We start from the raw sequence: 19965 nt of genomic DNA on the forward strand, positions 1-19965 counted from the left end.
TACAACTGAAAGGAGTTGAAAGGAAATCAAAAGCCCTATATAGAGTCCCATCCCATCATTTTGCACATCAGAAAACTGAAGTCCAGAAATAAATAATTGTTTAAATTCACAATAGTGGTAGTATTGAGATTTAAACTCAGAAATCTAAGGTTAGTCCTCTAAGTACCTTGCACAAAACTTTATAACAAATATATAGCCAAACAAAAGAAACTACTTAATCATCAATAACCATTCTACTCCCCCTTCCATTTCTCAGTTTGCTCCTTAAATTCATTACCTCTCTGTCAGTAGGTAGGTAGTTTTATCATGAACCCTCTGGAATTGTGGCTGGTCATTTTTTTGAGAAGAGCCTTTCATAGTATTTTTTCCCCTTTATAATATTGTTATTGCATAAATTATTCTCCCACTTTTGCTCACTTTACTTTGCAAAAATCTTTCCATTTTTCTCTGAAGCTATTACTTTTATCATTTTTAGAAGAATATCATTTCATTATATTCACATATAATTTTTCAGCTATTTCCCAAATGATAAATACCCCCTTAGTTGTCCGTTCTTTGATAGGACAAAAAAAGCTGCTATAAATATTTTTGTCCACATCTGACCACTTTTCCAACTGTTACAGGGTGATCCTACAAGAATTGGAGTAGACTCCAGTATGACACAAAAACTCTATTCATACCAGATCTTATCTTAATAGATAACAGATAACATGGTCAGGTTTTATCCATAATTATAAAAAAAGAGTCTTTTTGTGCCTTTCTTACCATTTATCTTTGTTCTAGAAAAATATTGACTATCCCTTCTCAACTGTAGGGGAAAATCTGCCAGACTTCAATTTATATGTAAACTATAACACAAATGTTTAAGTCTTCTTTTTAAAATTTCTTTTGAAAATTATTGCTGATCCCTTTAAGATTGATTTTTTTTTAAGTTAAACCTTCCCAATACAAATGTTTCTTTATAAGATTTATAACCCAAAAAAGTTCAAGACAACACATGTGTATGGTTTATTACTAAAATGCTATGACAGTTACAGATGAAGAGAATTAGAGAACATAGTAGTATCTTCTAACCTAGAGACAATGGGATTTTTGGCGTTGGTGTGCTAAGTGAAATCAGTTTTGTTACCTTCCTGTACCTAGGAGACAGAAGTAGCCCAATGGTCAGAATCTGGCTCTGAAATCAGGAAGAGTCATCTTCTGAATTCAAATTTGGCTCCTGACACCTACTAGCTGAGGGACCTGGGCAGTTAAATGACTATTTTAGTTATTTATCTTTAAAATGAACTGGAAAAGGAAATAGCAAACCACTTCAAAGTCTTTACCAAGAAAATGCCAAATGGGGTCATGATTGAATTGGGCATGACTAAAAACAACTAAATAACAATAATACACAACAAAAGTGACTAGTTAATTTAAAAGTGGATATTTTCAGAGACCCATTCAGTATATTCTCAACTATTTTCCACATGCTTTCCAATAACACTCCCACAGCCCTCACATTCACATATCCCACAAATTTTATATATATAATATATATATATATATATATATATATATATATATATATATTCAAATTAGAACCCTGATAATCTCTCAGTAACAACAATAAAAACAAATCATTTACTACAAAAGTGCTGAGCTCTTTGTTGGAAAGAAATATTTCCTTTTTCTTTCTTTTTTTCCTTCCTTCCTTTCTTCTGCAATGCCAGAGAAACTCAGCAAGATAGAGATTTGAGAATAATTTAATGATTTGTTTAATGGAGAGATTTACTGGGACCAAATGGATCCATGGTTGATCCCAGGGCTGAGTGAGACTATCATTTCAAAGAATCCAGCAGTGAATGTCAGATACAAAATTCTTTTATAAGGTAACAAGAACAATGACATAATGGGGGAGGTACCTGGATAGGGATGACTTAATGGGGGAGGCACCTAGGATGATATAATGGGAGGTACTAGAGAGGCTCCTGATATTGTAATGATGTCTAAAATGGATAAAGACCTTTATCTCATCAAACATTAAGAGGGAATAAGTATAGCCTAAGGTCTAAGATATAAGACATTTATCCTATCAAACATTAAGAGGGAATGGGTATAACCTGAGGCAGAGTAACTAAATAGGACAATTAGGGAAACTGGGTCAGGACATTAAAAGAGAACTGTGGCACATTCCACACTCTCTCTCATCTACTTATTCAAATCTTTGAATTACCTTCCTCTAGAAGGTCTTAGCACCATAATTTTGACCAACCCTATGTGAAATAAATAGATCAAATAAAAATTAAAATAAAGCTAGAACAATGTAAGGACTTATAGCAAGGACAAGTCTCTCCCTGATAACCCCAGAGTTAATCAGCAATAAACAAAGCTCCTTATTACTATCATGCCAAGTCCTCTGCAGTTGGGGAGCATATGTTCAATTCACTGTGAGTTAGGTCTGTGGTCATTTATGACTCAGCCTCTGCTTACAGAGCAGCAGGACTTAAGACAGTTGTGCTGCCCATTCAAAGGGGCAACCCACTCCAGGGAAGAAGAGTGAGGCTTGAAGTAGCTCTACCTTTCCCTGCCTAGAGGAACAGATGGGGCTGCAGAAAGGATCAAATTGAGCAGATTATGCAGTTAGACCAAGGCAGGCAAACTCCAAACTTTTAAAGGCCGGATACCAAACTGCAAGGTCCTTTTAAGTACGCTGAAATACTAATTAAGGATCTGGGGTAACAGGAGTGGAGAAACAGATCAGAGAAACTGACAGTCCCAGGATAGGTGTCCGATTTCTGGGTGTTTCTAAAAAATATTCCCCAAAACTGAGTCTGCCAGGGTAATTCAACAGAACAAAGGGTTCCAAGGTTAAGGCATAACCAGCAAATCATAGTCCAGTAAATTTAAGCAAGGAGTAAAAAAATGTTTAAAGGACTTCCAATCAAATCTGAACTAGTAAGATAGGGGGTGGGGCAGAAGTACCTAAGAAAATACCGCAGTTTCCCCAATTTCCTATTTCTTTCTCCTTTTTTTTTTCTCATGGAAAGGAATTATCAAATAAATATCCCACAAGTAAATCATATACATAACAAACTAAAAATCCCTCAAACATAACAGCAATAGTTACACGTTTAACAATTTCCATCCCAAGTCTTAAACACAGTAATACAGTTAAAATTCTAACAATTCAGCCATTTTCTCACTCCCCCATATCAGTCCAAATTATATCAGGAGCAGGGGTGATGCTTTTCCCAAAAACTACTTTCTGCTGAAGATGGGCGGAGATGCTCAGTCCATGGAGGGGGATGGGTGTAGTGTGGTATGCTGACAATCAAAGCTTGATCTAGGTCCCAGAAGCAAATCAATATATCTGTAATTTGACTAAATCCAGAAACAAAAACAAATCTAACAAAGAAAAGTTAGAACACGCTGAGACAGAAAGACTGGTCCACAAGGATTGCTAAAAGATGTGGCTTCTCATTAGTTATAAACCTTTAAAAAAAAAACAAACTTGAATGTTCAGACACAATATCTAGTAACAGATAGATGACCAGACTAAATACTTATTTGCTCAAGTATTTAAGGTATAATGATTACAAATTGAAATAATGATTACAGATTGAAAACAGAAAGCTATGACATAATTGAATTGCAATAACAGGTTCTTAATGACCATTGCTCTGATTATAGAAATCAGTTTCAGGAGGAAAAAATGCAGTGACATATTAATTACAAACTCAAGAAATTTTACCTCCAGTAACAAATCCCATTAACCAAAGTTTCAGATAAATCTTAAACAGATATTTACCATAACCTTATATTTATGCAAATCAGTTTTCTCCTTTTAGCCAAGAACCAGGTGGCTACCAAAAAAACATCCAATCTTTAAAGTAGCAGAAATCAGTAGGGGGGGTGGGGAGGGACATTTCATAAAACCAACATGTCCAGCAGAGCTGGATTAAAGCATAATTTACAATGTTATAATATAGGTAACAAACTCTGTACCAAAATAACAGCTTTCAGATAATTTCAGATAATGAAATAACAGTTTTTCTTTCTCTCCCTCTGGCCCCATGTGGCCATTATTCCCAATTTGGCCAGAGATGGAGCCATCAGAAAAGTCAGATCCTTTTTGCTACACAGTTTACCTAATTAGAGGTACATGCCCCCTTTCAGGCAAGTTAACAGAATTTCTTTAACAAGCTATTGTTCTTTTAAAATGTTATACTTAAAGATAACTAAATTATCTTTAGTTAATTTAGCCTGCATAGGCAACAGTAACATTATTTCCCACAATTTTAAAACTGCTCAAAAGAATACTCAGAACAAATCTGGCATGCAAAAGCATTTCCCAAATTTAGAGTCATCCGAAAATTCCTAATCAAATGTTTTCTCCAGCTGGAGTTAAGTATTGAAATAACTAATTTCCAAATTTGATCATTGTTCTTAAATTTAATCGAGCTCTTAAAATTAACAAAATAGACAAACAAATCACACAGAACACAGAACACACATAGACTGCGCAGTCAAAACATTTAATACAGAGCTGGGGCTATCTGTAAAGAATAGCCCTTGAGGGAAGTTGTCGGCTCCAGTCTTTCCTCCCATAATCCAAATGGAACCTTTTTTTTTTTTTTATTTTAGCCAGATGGTGTCTTAAAAAAAGACACCCAGATTTATATTCTGGAATGCCCAGAGTTGTGCCAACTGGTATCCCAAAAGGTACCCAGACAGACTTACTTTCCTCTGGCCGAAATAGGGGTGTCTACCATTAGACTGTTGTGACTGGAAATTGCTCTTTCCTGGAGGCTCTGGGAAAAAAATCCAGGGGGTCCCGGCCTCTCCAGGCCAAGAATTCAGATCCGCAGCCACCCTGAGGATCAAGGCATAGACAGGAAAGTCTCTTATCTCTAATCCTGCTCATTTTCTAATGTCTTTCTGGGGAGCTCCAAAATGTAATGCCAGAGAAACTGAGCAAGATAGAGATTTGAGAACAATTTAATAATTTATTTAATGGAGAGATTTACTGGGACCAAATGGATCCATGATTGGTCCCAGGGCTGAATGAGACTATCATCTCAAAGAATCCAGCAGTGAATATCAAATACAAGATTCTTTTATAGAGTAACAAGAACAATGACATAATGGGGGAGGTACCTGGATGGGGATGACCTAATGGGGGGCGACTACTAGGATGACATAATGGGAGGTACTGGAGATGCTCCTGATATTGTAATGATGTCTAAAATGGATAAAGACCTTTATCTCATCAAACATTAAAAGGGAATAAATATAGCTTAAGGTCTAAGATATAAGACCTTTATCCCATCAAACATTAAGAGGAAATGGGTATAATCTGAGACAGAATAATTAAATAAGACAATTAGAGAAACTGAGTCAGGACATTAAAAGAGAATTGTGGCACAACACTTTTCTCTCTTTTTTCCTTCATTCTTTTTGAACTCTAATGCCTTATATATAGTAGCAAGTTTAGAAATATGTGTTAAATGGAATTTAATGGATTCCTATGATACATCTTTCATTTTTTCTTCTCTTCCAAAAAGTTTTTCTTCCTTTTTTTTTTTTTTTTTTTTTAACTACAATGATGTCTGTGCTAATCCTAGAACATAGAAATGGAAGACTTTTCTAAGCCAAATTGTCATCCATGCATAAATATACTTTATGTCATTCATTCTGCAAGAAAGTATGGTGGTTTAGTGGAAAGAATATGGATTTGCAATCAGAACACTGGAGTTCAAATCCTGACTTTTCCACTTACCATATGAATTTGGGCAATGCAACTTAATATTTCTATATTTCAATTTCATTGTTTTCAAAATGAAGAAGTTGGACAAGAATATCTCCTATATTCCTCTCAATTTTAAATCTATGATACTATGATTCATGAAAAACAATCATCTATCTTCCTCACAAGTATAAGAAATTTATTACTTTAAAACTCATTTAATGCTTAATCCAAATGACAGGGGAACACTGAAACTAACTGTCCTCTGATTTTGGGGGTTGTTCTTGAGGAGCTCTCAAACTCTGGAGAAATTCTCCTCTGGGATAGGCACACCTCAGAGAATCAAGATAAAGTTGTTTCATTCCATTATTTTGGTGGGACTAGCTACTCCCTCTATTAAGTTGAGTCCAGGACCACTCCCAGTTAGAGCTGGAGATCTGGACCTGATATCTCTATTGAGCTGAAAATTGGCTCAGGACCACTCCCAGCAAGTGTTCCTGAATCTAGTGGAAAGGTAGGCCCGGGGGCAGTAATCTCATTCAATTGACACTTTTAAAGGGCAACTTTGGGGCTCATCTATTTGCAGAGGCTCAAAGCAGGACCATGTCATGCCTTGGCATAGTAACCTGTTAGGACACTGCTTGCTGTGAAGAGATGTTGTTCCACTGTGTCTTTTAATGTCCTGACTCAGTTTCCCTAATTGTCCTATTTAGTTACTCTGCCTCAGGTTATAACCATTCCTTCTTAACGTTTGATAGGATAAAGGTCTTATATCTTAGACCTTAGGCTATACTTATTCCCTCTTAATGTTTGATGGGGTAAAGGTTTTTATCCATTTTAGACATCATTAGAGTATTAGAGTATCAGGAGCCTCTCCAGTACTGCCCATTATGTCATCCTAGGTGCCTCCCCCAATTAAGGCATCCCTATCCAGGTACCCCCCCCCCCATTATATCATTGTTCTTGTTACCCTATAAAAGAATCTTATATCTGACATTCATAGCTGGATTCTTTGAGATGATAGTCTCATTCAACTCTGGGACCAAACCATGGATCCATTTGGTCCCAGTAAATCTCTCCATTAAATAAATTATTAAATTGTTCTCAAATCTTTATCTTGCTCAGTTTCTCTGACATTACAGAGACACCCTTTTCTCAGCATTAATACATCCTTCTTTTTTCTCTTTGCCAGGATTTCTCTACACATCTTGTTTATCTCTCTGCCAGGACCTTGCCACTGAGGAAGTCAGCCTCCTAGCAAAAACTGACTTCTCAGTGCCAATAAACTTCTTTTTTCCAGTCTAACTTTTTGGGTTCGTGATTTCTTTCACTTTGGAGCTGCACCAGCCAGAAGGGGTTTCCACAACTCTCTGTCCTGCCACTAACCTCATCAAAATTATAGTTTATATGATTCTTATATTACTTTCCTTATGTGTTAACTGGCACTTTTGACTGATATGTGCTGCCTCTAATACTAGGGGAATAATAACAGACCTCTATGGAAGTTTAAATTATTACCATGTCTTCATTTCTCCTGTACTTTTGGAGTGATAAGGATTCTGTTCAAATTCTGTTTCTGTCACTTACTAGGTATGTCAATTGGCCATCCTAACGTCTTTGGATTTCATTTTCCTTTCCTGTAAAATGAGAGAATTGCTCTAAATGATTTCTTAAGTTCTTTCCAGTTCTCAAAAAAGGTACCATCTGTTTAATAATACCTTTCTTATGTTTGACTCAACTGCTATAAATAAATTATATGGAGACTATCTTAGTTTGAGAAGTAGGATATAACACCATCCAAGAACCAATAGATGTGGAGGCTACAATTGTCATTGACAAATTAAAATTCAATACAAGGTTAGGTAAGTGTTGATCTGAGAAAATAGAGGAAAGAAACCACATTTAAAAATTAAAGTTCAGCCTCAAATAGTCCCATAGAAACTATATACCTGGCTAAACATTTATTGTCTATGTTATATTGATAAGAAAATGTGAGATGAACATGAAGCTATCTTTCATGAATGTCGGCTCTTTATAAATCAGAATTCTTGTTGTTTGCCCTTCCTTCTTGAAGATGACCATATCACCAGGGAGGTGATGCCAGGACATGCAAGTTACTTGGCTTTAAGTGAGGGAGGAATGTGGAAGGTCACCTGCCTCACTTTCCCTTTCACAGTTTTCTAAGTCCAATGGCTAGATATAGATCAGGATGACTGGAGACGACCCTAAATGAAATAGGAGACTTTTAAGCCAAAGTCTTCAACAGGTCTCAGTTTGATTGAGGCCACACCCATTGAGTAATTAAGGCTAGGTAGCCATTGAAGCATAGAATTTCCTCTAAAGTCTAGTCCAAAAAAATCTAAATAGATAAATAAATGAATAAATGAATCTGGGAAAAGAAGATCTACAGGGTTTCTGGCCTAAGCAGTAATGGCTGCTACTTACATTCAATCTAAATCAATTAGGACCCAAAGTATAGCCAAATGGAGCTTGGACTAGCTCTGGTTGGTGTTAAATTAAAATCAGCTTAGTTTTGGTTTCAGGCATACTCCTTAAGAAAGAAATTTAGCCAGTAAACTTCAAGATATTTTGGGAAGGTTCAGAGAAGGCAAAACAGAGAAAAAAATGCTTTTAAGAGCATCTGTAGATAAGAGTATAATATCCTAAGTGAACAGAAGGAGGAAAGGAGGGGTAGAGGAAGGGAGAGGAGAAGAAGGAGGAAGAAAAGAGGGAGAAAAGGAATGAATGGGACCAGATGAAGATTTCTCAAAAAATCTATGAGATGGAGTAAGTCAGATGCTAGGCCTGCAAGGTCTATCACATTATCCCTATTCTCAGAGGTCAGTAGGGCAGAAAAGGTCAGGCCCTATCTAAGCTTCAAGAAATTATGTGATCCATAGGAAGTAGCATTGCTGGTCATTGGTCAGCAACTTTTTCAGTCTATCTAATGAAAAGACTTGAATCATTTGCTATTTAACCAAATTCACTATTTCCAGCTTGGTAAGCCAGGCAATAATGCTAGGAGATGGGAGCTAAAAGACTGTATCTACTCAGTTGACATGCTTGGGCCTCTTCTGGCAAGGATTGAATAAATGCTTCCTCTTTGTATCTGATGCTTCTGAGTGGTAAGTTTGGGTAAGGGGGTCTGGCACCTGTCCCACATGGGAAGGAATAAAAGAAAGGAAAGAAGGAAGGAAGGAAGGGGAAGGAAGGAAGGATGGAAGGAAGGAAAAGAGTCTTCCAAGTGACTAATTCCAGGCTAATTTTACTTACAGAGGTTGTAGTTTGTTCTTTGTTATGGAAGAGGACCATGACATTAGGAAAGTGATGCTGTGATTTGCAAATGAATTGGATTTAATTGAGGGAGAGCTGTGCAAGGTTACTTTTCCCTGCCTCACTTTCCCCTTTAGAGCCATCTGAGTCCAGTGGCAAAATATAGATTAGGACTGTAAATGGTCCAGAATGCAATGGAAGACCACAGCCTTTTTAAACTAAAGTCTTTAACAGGGCTCTATTTGACTGAGGCTACATCCATTCAGTGATAAAAGCTCAGTAGTAATTAAGGCAAAGAATCTCCTCTTTCACTTAGTCAAAAAACAATTTAAATGAATGAATGAGTGAATGAATCTGGGAAGGTAAGCTCTCCCTCACTTAAATCCAATTCACTTGCATGTCATGGCATCACCTCTCTATATCATTGTCCTCTTCTAGAACACAGGACAAACTATAACTTCTGTGAGTAAAGGTAGCCTGGAATTGGTCACTTTGAAGACTCCTTTCTTCTGTTCTCGCTTCTTCCCTTCTTTCCTCTTTCCTTCCCTCCCTTCTTTCTTTTCTCTCTCCTTTCCTTCTCTCCTTTCCTCCCTCCCTCCTTTCTTGCTTCCTGCCCTCCCTTTCTTCCTTCTTCCTTCCCTCTCTCTTTCCTTCCTTCCTTCCTTCTTGATTTCTTTCTTAAAGACCAAGCCTTAAACCAAAATGAATCTGATTCTAATTGAACACTAATAAGTCCTAGGCCAAGTCCCATTTGGTTATTGTTTGGGTTCTGATTGATTCCAATTGAATGTAAATAGTAGCCATTTTTCCTTTGGCCACAAACCAGACTATTTTCTTGATGGTGAAATAATTAATGATTGTGAAGATCTTGTATTTTTAAATCAGCAGGAGTCAGGAATTCAGGTTAGGGGAAAATCGTCAGTCTTTATTCTCAGTGAAGAAGGATTGGAGGTGGAAGAGAATTGGCGATAGCAATGTGTGCAGCTGAATCAAGAAGCTAGCTTGACCAGCAGCCACACAACCAGCAGCTCGGAGTCTGGAACCCAGGCCCAATCCCTCCCAGCTTCTCTTCCTGTCTCTCTCTCTGCCTCCACCCACCAAAATCGTCATTTCCTATACAACACATCAGGGCTTGCACTGAGAGTGGGCAGGGACCATTCTTTATCCAATCATGTATATTAATAGAGTATAGCCCAATTACTATTTAGCCTCACGTACTTGGGATCTCAGTGCATCAACTCAAACCTCAGTCCATTACATCTCGCTTTCTTTTATTTTAGAACAAAGGTGGTCATGCCATCCCTGACTCCTCAGGGAGGTCAGAGCCCCCAAGGGGAGGTGATCACAGCCTCCCTAACTTCTCAGGGAGGGAGGTGAAAGCACTGAAAAGGAGGTGATCACAGCCTCCCTGACTTCTCAGGAAAGGCGGTGAAAGCACTAAAAAGGAGATGATCACGCCCTACCTGACATCTCAGAAAGGGAGATGAAAAGCACCAAAGGGAAGTGGGGGTTGCTAGCGGTTTCTGGGCTAAAGGGTCTTATTATGCACAAACCCATCAGCATGGGAGGTATTACACAAGCACAATAGCAATACTTGAGAGGCTATTAGGGATGACCCTCCCCTCAGTCAGTGCAGGCTCAATGTGGTGTAACAAACATGAATTGTACACGCAAGTAGCGGAATAGCAAACAATATAAATCAACATGGTGTTGGAAAAGATCACCAGAAGTCCTAGGAGGAGGGTATGTAAACAACAGTCACACATACACCTTCTTCAGCAGCCAAGAGATAGTCCAAAACCAATCTATTGTCTATTGCTTCACATGTCAGGGAATCCAATGATCCCCCTGAGTTTTTGAAAGTCCTGCAAAAGTCTTTTTATGTGTTAGGGAATCCAATGATTCCAGCAGATTTTGAAGTGTTGTAACAGTCTTATCATTTCTCAGAGAATCCAATGATTCCTGAGAGTTTTCAAGTCCTATGTCTCAGAGAATCCAATGATTCCTGAGGATTTTCGAGTCCTATGTCTCAGAGAATCAAATGATTCATGAGGGTTTTCAAGTCCCATGTCTCAGAGAATCCAATGATTCCTGAGGGTTTTCAAGTCCAACAATCTTTGATGTCCATGAGCCAAATGCCATAACTGCCACACTCTTTCAATGGTGAGCACAATCAGCAACAGAATCACCCGATATTTCTTGGGTCTTCTCCTTTGTTTTAAGGGTCTGCTCCGTCTCTCTGCGATGGACAAGGCTAATATGGCTCGTTGGCACCCATCTGATTCCTTCTCCACCTGTAGCGATACCAGCAAACCCTCTCCCCAAAGCAGTTAGCCTATCTGGTCCTTTCCATTCACCACTTTCTGGGTCTCTCCACATCACCTGGCGATTATCTAAGATAGTAGAGCTGCTCGCACTGGACACTGACCTTCCGGTGGGTTATAAAACCTGTCTGCCGGAGCCAGTGCATCTTTGTCAAAAATCAACAAGTTAATAGTATAAAGAGCTAGATTTAGAAGTTCTCTAGGGTTACCTGTGGCTCCCCCTTTCTTTGTTTTTGGAGGAGCGTCTTAATATCTCTGTTTCTCCTCTCCACTATTGCCTGTCCTTGAGGATTAAAAGGTATGCCCGTGGTGTGTAAAATCTTATACTGTGCAGAAAAGTGTGCAAAATGTTTTGAAGTATAAGCAGGACCATTGTCTGTTTTTATTGCTTGTGGCACACCCATAATGGCAAATGCCTGTATGAGGAATTCAGTGACCACTCGGGCTGTCTCTTTTGCTGTTGGCATTGCAAAAGTGAATCCCGAAAAGGTGTCTACCACAACGTGGATGAAAGACAGATGACCAAAAGATTTATAATGGGTCACATCCATTTGCCAGATTTCATTGGGTCTCAAACCACGAGGGTTCTTCCCTGGAGGCAGTGTAGGAGCGTGGAAAGGAAGGAAAGCCGTACAGGCTTTTACTATGCTCCTGGCTTCCTCTCTTGTTATTCCAAATTGTAAACGTAAAGCTCGAGCAGCCTGATGATATTTAGAATGAGATGCCTGAGCTTCTTGGAACAAAGGGTATTGACCAACATAGTTAGAAGGCTATCTGCCTTTGAATTGCCATCAAATATGGGACCTGGAAGTCCACTATGAGAATGGACATGTAATATATAGATCTTACCTGGATGCTTTCTCACTTGCTCTTGAAGTTTCTTAAAGAGCTGATATATATTAGAGGCTGCAAATTTTATTTGGGCTGTGGCAATTCTTTGTACCACACCTACTGAATAGGCCAAATCAGATATTATATTTATGTCTCCTGGATAATAAGTAAGGGCTAGAATGATCGCGTACAATTCATTCTGCTGAGTGGACTGAAAAGGAGTTCTGACTACTCTTTTTATAGTTAGATCATGAGAGTATACAGCACAAATATTATGTTTGGATGCATCTGTGAAGATAGTTGGTCCTTGAAGAGGAACTTTAGAAACTTTTTCTTCAAGAATCCATCGCCAATTATGTAATAGTCTAGTTATCTTTAATGGAGACCCATGTATAAAATTTGGAGCCATGGCTAATAAAATTTGCCACTCTGGGATGGTCTCACAACACACATTAATTTGTGTATTGGTATAAAAGGTGTATATCTTGTCAGGTCTTGTCCCAGATAATTGTACTGCTCGCTTAGTGGCCTTTAATAAAATTCTAGCCACAAGCACTGGGTAGGGTGTAAGGCTTTGTTCTGGTTGTGCCGGGAGGTTCACCCACTCTATCACACTGTGTCCTTGATGAAGGACTGCTGTGGGTGCCTCTTGTGTGGCAAAAACTGATATCTCCAAGGGTTTTGAGTGACTCTTTCAACTACATTGGATAAAGCCAGTTCAACTTTTCTCAAAGCCTCTTGAGCTTCTTTTGTAAGCTGGCGTGGTGAATTTAAAGCACTGTCTCCCCTTAAAATGTCATATAACGGTTGTAACTGATAGGTAGTCAAACCTAACACTGGTGCATCCATTGGATATCTCTATCAATTTCTGAAAATCATTCAATGTGTTTAGCTTTTCTGTTCTTAAGGAGAGTTTTTGAACTGTAAGCACCTTAGGGTATACTTCATATCCTAAATATTGAAAAGGAGCATGTCTTTGAATTTTTTCTGGTGCTATGTATAATTTGTAATTCCTTAGTGTTTCTATGGTCTTTTGTAGACATGCCTCTAACATTTGTTCCTCAGGTGCACATCCCAAAATGTCATCCATGTAATGTAATAACATAACTTTTGGGAACGCTTTTCTTACTGGAGCAAGAGCAGCAGCAACATAAATTTGACACATAGTAGGGCTGTTTTTCATTCCCTATGGCAAAACTGTCCATTCATATCTTTTATAAGGCTCACCTAAGTTAACGCTGGGCACTGAAAAGGCAAATCTTTTCATATCCTTCTTATCCAGAGAGATAGAATAGAAACAATCCTTAATAGCTATGACCCAAAGAGGCCATTCTCTAGGCAACTGAGTAGGAGATGGAAGTCCAGGCTGAAGAGTTCCCATAGTTTCCATCTGTTCATTCACTTTTCTTAAATCCGTTAACATCCTCCATTTTCCAGATTTCTTTTCACAACAAACACTGGGAATTCCAAGGACTTAGAGAAGGTTTTAAGTGTCCTTGGTCAAGCTGCTCCTGTACTATATCTAATATGGCCTGAATTTTATCTTTACTTAAGGGCCACTGCTCTATCCACACTGGTGTATCAGTTTTCCATTGGATAGGAACAGGTGAAAGTGTTGGCAGGCCTTCAACAGCAGCCCTGCTTAAAAAACCGAAGTACTCATTTTTAACCCTAATTGCTGTAAAACGTCTCTTCCCCACAGATTGATGGGGATTTTTCTACTATAAAAGGAGTAAAAACTCCTGTTTTGCCTTCAAAAGTCCATCTCATAGGGGCAGCACTAACTTCAGCTGCTATTGATCCTCCTACACCAGACATGTAGGTGTCTGCTTTAATCTTTGGTCAGTGACTGGGCCAGCTGGCACCTCTAATGACCGTCCGATCTGCACCAGTGCCTACCAGTCCTTCCAATGGAAGGCCATTTATATAGATTGTGAGCATAGGTCGGTCAGTTGTTACAGCTGCTGTCCAGTAAATTGCTGGATTTTGTGATCTGGAATCAGAATCTGGGTGACTATCACCAGGCTGCTTATTAGGATTCTGTATGAGTAAACCTGATGCTACTATTTCTCCTGGGTGATAAGTCACACATTGTCTGCCTGTATTGGTGATTGGGATATTATCTCACATTCCCCAGTTTCCCACATCAGTATGTGGATGGACACTGTTTTGATGCGTTCTCAGGAGGTAAAATGGTCAAGCTACTGTGCCTGGAAGCAAGGGATCCATAGGCTGAGAGGAACAGATTTCACCTCTCCAGGGGTATCTCAGTTGTCTCAGCTGCATACACCTCTATTCTCCCTAATTGTAATCCCTTTCTCCCATCAGGTTGCTTTCTGGCTGATTGATTGTATAATCCCTTTCTGCCATCATATGGCTTCCTGGCTGATTGGTCATATTGGGGTATTGGCTGTCTAGGCACTCTCTGGCTGCCATCATGCCCCAAGTGTTTTTTGCCTGGGGCCCTGGGGCTGGGCCCCCATCCCGTTTCCCTGAACCTGTCTACATTCTGAGGCCCAATGGAAGCCTCTGTTTGCATTTGGACATGGGGTGCTGGGTCTTGTTCTCCCACCCTGTCCTCTCACTCTGCCTCTATACCAACATTGAGCTTTCAGATGCCCTACTTTACCACACTGAAAGCATTGACGTGTCTCTCTAGAAGTCCCTTGCCGGAAGGGACCCTGTCTACCCATGTTGGGATCTTGGGAAGTCTGCATCATAGTCTGGCTATAAAAGGCATTTGTGCCCACTGTGGCACAGAATCTTATGAACTCCTCTAAAGGAGCATCCTTGCGCAGTCCTAGTATAATCCTTCTGCACACCTCATTAGCATTTTCCTTAGCAAGTTGCCTTATTAAAACATCTGTTGATGGATTTTCCCCATTAGTTCCTGTGATAGCAGTCTGCAAACGTCCCACAAAGTCAGCAAAGGGTTCATCTGGCCCTTGTGTTATTTTTGTGAAGGCCTCACCTTTGTCATTTTTATTGTGAATCGAAGCCCACGCTTTGATAGCATTAGCAGCAATTTGCTCATATGCTGCTACTGAATAATTAATCTGTGCTATGACGTCTGCATATGGACCTATACCTTGTAGTAGGTCATAGGTGATTGCAGTATGAACAGCATTTTGACTATTTTGTTGGGCTTGTATCCTACAGAACTCACTATATTCAGAAAGCCACATGTAATTTTGTCCAGGTTCTAGGCATACCCTTGCTATAGATTTCCAGTCATCAGAAGTCAAGATTTCAAAAGCCAAATTCTGTAATAGCATCTTAACATAAGCTGATGTAGCCCCATAAAGAGTGCAAGCCTTTTTAAGATCTTTAATTATTTCTATGTTAAAAGGGGCGTACGTTCGACTTTGTTGACCGGAGGCATTAAACTGGGAAATGACAGGAAACATAAGTGGCTGGAGCTCCCGGACGTCCACGCCCTTTTCTTTGGCCTTCATTAAGCCCTCTTGCAGTCTACTCAAAATTGGTGCTGTCACTGCCCCCCCCCCCCACTGCCCCTCCTCCCTCCATCCCAGAGGGTGGAGTTGGTGGAGGAGAGTCAATCACTTGCTCCTGAGGTGGGGCTGAAGCTGCCTCTTGAGGTGGAAAGTCACCACATCCTTGCTCACTTAAGTCTCCATGCCCTGTGGGGATATGGTCATTAATCTCTTCATTGTCTTCCTCCTTAATATCATGGCTCCTTTGTGAAGGAGTAGAAGGTTTTTTCTTTCTTCTAGGGATAGGGTTTCTTAGTACTAACTGAATTATATTGTATAAATAAAATGCCTCGATGGAAATTGAATGAGGACCATTTTCTCTGAAATGCATGGACATCTCTTGTCCAACCAGGGACCAGTTATCTCAAGAGATCTGCTCCTCCTCTACGAACCAAGGGGAGATGCAGTTTAATGTACCCACAAGTCTAGCTACCTGTTCCCAAGTTATAAGTAACCCATGTCTTTCTATCAGCTTAAGCATGCTTTCTATAGCACCACTCTTGGGTGGGGTTGGGGACGGGGATGGAGAGTCTTTAGCTAGCATTTGTCCCATTTTAGCCAAAAAAAGATTACTGGTTTAGTTTTAAGAAAATAAGTTCCTTATTTGTCTATTAACAATACTCACCCAAGTTCCTGGTCACCGGAGACTTCTTCAGTCCTTGGTTCCCACCGTTGGGCGCCAAATGTGAAGATCGTGTATTTTTAAATCAGCAGGAGTCAGGAATTCAGGTTAGGGGAAAATTGTCAGTCTTTATTCTCAGTGAAGAAGGATTGGAGGTGGAAGAGAATTGGCGATAGCAATGTGTGCAACTGAGTCAAGAAGCTAGCTTGACCAGCAGCCACACAACCAGCAGCTCGGAGTCTCAAACCCAGGCCCAATCCCTCCCAGCTTCTCTTCCTGTCTCTCTCTCTGCCTCCACCCACCAAAATCGTCATTTCCTATACAACACATCAGGACTTGCACTGAGAGTGGACAGGGGCCATTCTTTATCCAATCTTGCATATTAATAGAGTATAGCCCAATTACTATTTAGCCTCACGTACTTGGGACCTCAGTGCATCAACTCAAACCTCAGCCCATTACAAATGATCAATTCATATCTCAAAAGAATAAGACCGTAGAGACTCAGGATTTAAAAATTATACCAGATCCTGTTACTACTTCTCTGTAGTGATCTCTTTGAGACCACTTCTCCAAATTTGCTTAAAGCATCAATAATACTGAGAATAATGATCTGAAACTGAGAAGTTATTTCATACCTTAGTAAAATAAAATATAAAATATAGCTTTTGTTATATTTGGCTTAGTTGCTTTTAATATGCTTTGATCTTACTGTATACGCTTTACAAATATGGCCTTTGTCAACAGAGAAAATGAATACTTATTACATAGAATCAACAGGAACCTAAATGTGTTTACACAAGCAGTGATATATTTGAGACAATCATCTCATGGAATTAGAATGAAAAAAAATGTGAATCTTCTTAAAAATCTCCTTGTAAAGGTGGTTACCATTAGCCTGAAGGGGAGGAAACTTAGAGGAACATGATTTTTGTCTTTAAGCAATTGCTTTCAGTTGGGTAAACAAGGATTTATATAAAGGCTACACTTTTGCTGATTCTTGAAGAAACCAAGGTATTTCATAAGATAGAAAGGAGAAAGGAAAATATTCCAAGCATGAGGACTAGATAGTACAAAGTCTCATAAAAATAGGAGATGGTGTGCCATATATGATATAAAATAAAAAGACCAGTCTGACTAAAGTGAGAGACTTGAACTCAAATGGTGGCTGTGTAAGTAAAGAGGATAGGATACATGCAAAGGAATGGCATAGAGATGGAAATGGCAAGATTTGGCAACTGATTAGGTAGATAAGTGGGGTGAGAGAATGAAAAGTTGAGGATAACATAGTTTGTGAAGCAGGTAGACAGTGAAGATAGTGTAATGAAGAAATAATGAATTTGAGAATAGTGATAGACCTGGAAGTAATGAGTTCTTTTTGGTTTTGTCACATGGTAATCTGCTTAAGCTTTAAACAAATAAATGAATATGCAAATATTTGTAGACATATTTCTAATTACACATTATACAATTGTATTTTTATGATATAATTGTATATATAATTATAAACTATGTAATTCCCTAATTCCTTGATAACAATATTGCAATTTTAAGGAAGAAATATCATACTGATTTCCAAGTGACAGACACAATCATCAAAACTATAGAAACTTACTCCAAGAATATGGAGGACAAACATTTGGTAATCTCAATGATATAAAGTAAATATCCAAGAAGTAAAAATGGCTTCTGAGCAACCTGATGGATAACACTAAATCTAAGTCCTAAGGCCTGTTTGCTTTACTTCTTAAAAGACTCTAAAGTTATCACTCAGGCTTTGTTTACTTTAATTTTATCTCATTACATACTTATATAAATATGTAGATACATACACACATGTTCATAGCTATACATATTTACACATACATCTACACACACACACACATACACATATTGTTCCACAAAGTTTTTGCTTGGGAGAAAACTCACCTTTTATCCAATGGTACTCACCACTAGACATTGTCATATAGGTTTAATGTCTACAAAAGTATTTAGCCATCTGAAAAGCATAAAAATAGAGGGAAGCTAGGTCAGACAGGACATAAAGGGCTGGCCCTGGACTCAGGAGGTACTCAATTCAAATGTGGCCTCCTATACTGACTAGCTGTGTAATCTTAGTCAGGTCACTTACACTTTATTTGTTTAAAAGGTGAGTTCCTCATCTGTAAAATGAGCTAGAGAAGAAAATGGCAAACACTCTAGTCTTTTAGCAAGGAAAATCCCAAATTAGGTCACAGAGTCATATGATTCAGCAACAAGAAAGAAAGTAAAAATGAATGAGGTCATCATTGCAGTACTGCTAAAGATTCAGCTTGACTATACAGAGTTTCTAGAAAGGATGTTATTGAAAATCATAGATGATTGCTTTTAGTTATTTAACAAGGAAAGATTCTATTCAAAAAATAGTCATAGAGTGACTCATATGTTCAAGGCAATGTGCTCAGGGACACATGGAAGTGGTTGGCATAATTGTCAAGTACTTATCTCCCTTTTTAATGCACATAGACATACACACATATATAGTAAAGATATACTATTCAAACGCCATTGCTCTATGAACTTAATCTCTTTTTTTCTTTTTCTTTTAATTAAAGCTTTTTATTTACAAGATATATGCATGGGTAATTTTTCAGCATTGACAATTGCAAGACCTTTTATTCCAACTTTTCCCCTTCTTCCTCTCACCCCTTCCCCCAGATGGCAGGTTGACTAATACATGTTAAATATGTTGAAGTATAAGTTAAATACTATACACACACACACACACACACACACACACACACACACATACACACACACACACACACACACACAAATACATGTCCATACAGTTATTTTGCTGTACAAAAAGAATCGGACATTGAAATAGTGTACAATTAGTCTGTGAAGGAAATCAAAAATGCAGGCAGACAAAAATAGAGGGATTGGGAATTCTATGTAGTGGTTCATGGTCATCTCCCAGAGTTCTTTTGCTGGGTGTAGCTGGTTCAATTCATTACTGCTCTATTGGAATTGATTTGGTTCATCTCATTGTTGAAATGAGCCACGTCCATCAGAACTGATCATCATATAGTATTATTGTTGAAATATATAATGATCTCCTGGTACTGCTCATTTCACTCAGCATCAGTTCATGTAAGTCTCTCCAGGCCTTTCTGAAATCAGCCTGCTGGTCATGTCTTACAGGACAATAATATTCCATAATATTCATATACCACAATTTATTCAGCCATTCTCCAATTGATGGGCATCCACTGAATTTCCAGTTTCTGGTCACTACAAAGAGGGTTTCCATAAACATTCTTCCACATGCAGCCTTTCCCTTCTTTAAAATCTCTTTGGGATATAAGCCCAGTAGTAACACTGCTAGATCAAAGAATATGCACAGTTTGATAACTTTTTGAGCATAGTTCCAAATCATTTTCCAGAATGGGTGGATGCATTTATAATTCCACCAACAATGCATCAGTGTCCTAGCCCTCCTACATCACCTCCAACATTCCATATTATCTTTCCCTGTCATTCTAGCCAATCTGACAGGTTTGTAGTGGTATCTCAGAGTTGTCTTAATTTGAATTTTTCTGATCAATAATGACTTGGAGCATCTTTTCATATGGCTAGAAATAGTCTGAGAATTGTCTGTTCATATCCTTTGACCATTTATAAATTGGAAAATGGTTTGATTTCTTATAA

This window comes from Sarcophilus harrisii, chromosome 2 (assembly GCF_902635505.1).
Source record: "Sarcophilus harrisii chromosome 2, mSarHar1.11, whole genome shotgun sequence".
Lineage (NCBI taxonomy): Eukaryota > Metazoa > Chordata > Mammalia > Dasyuromorphia > Dasyuridae > Sarcophilus > Sarcophilus harrisii.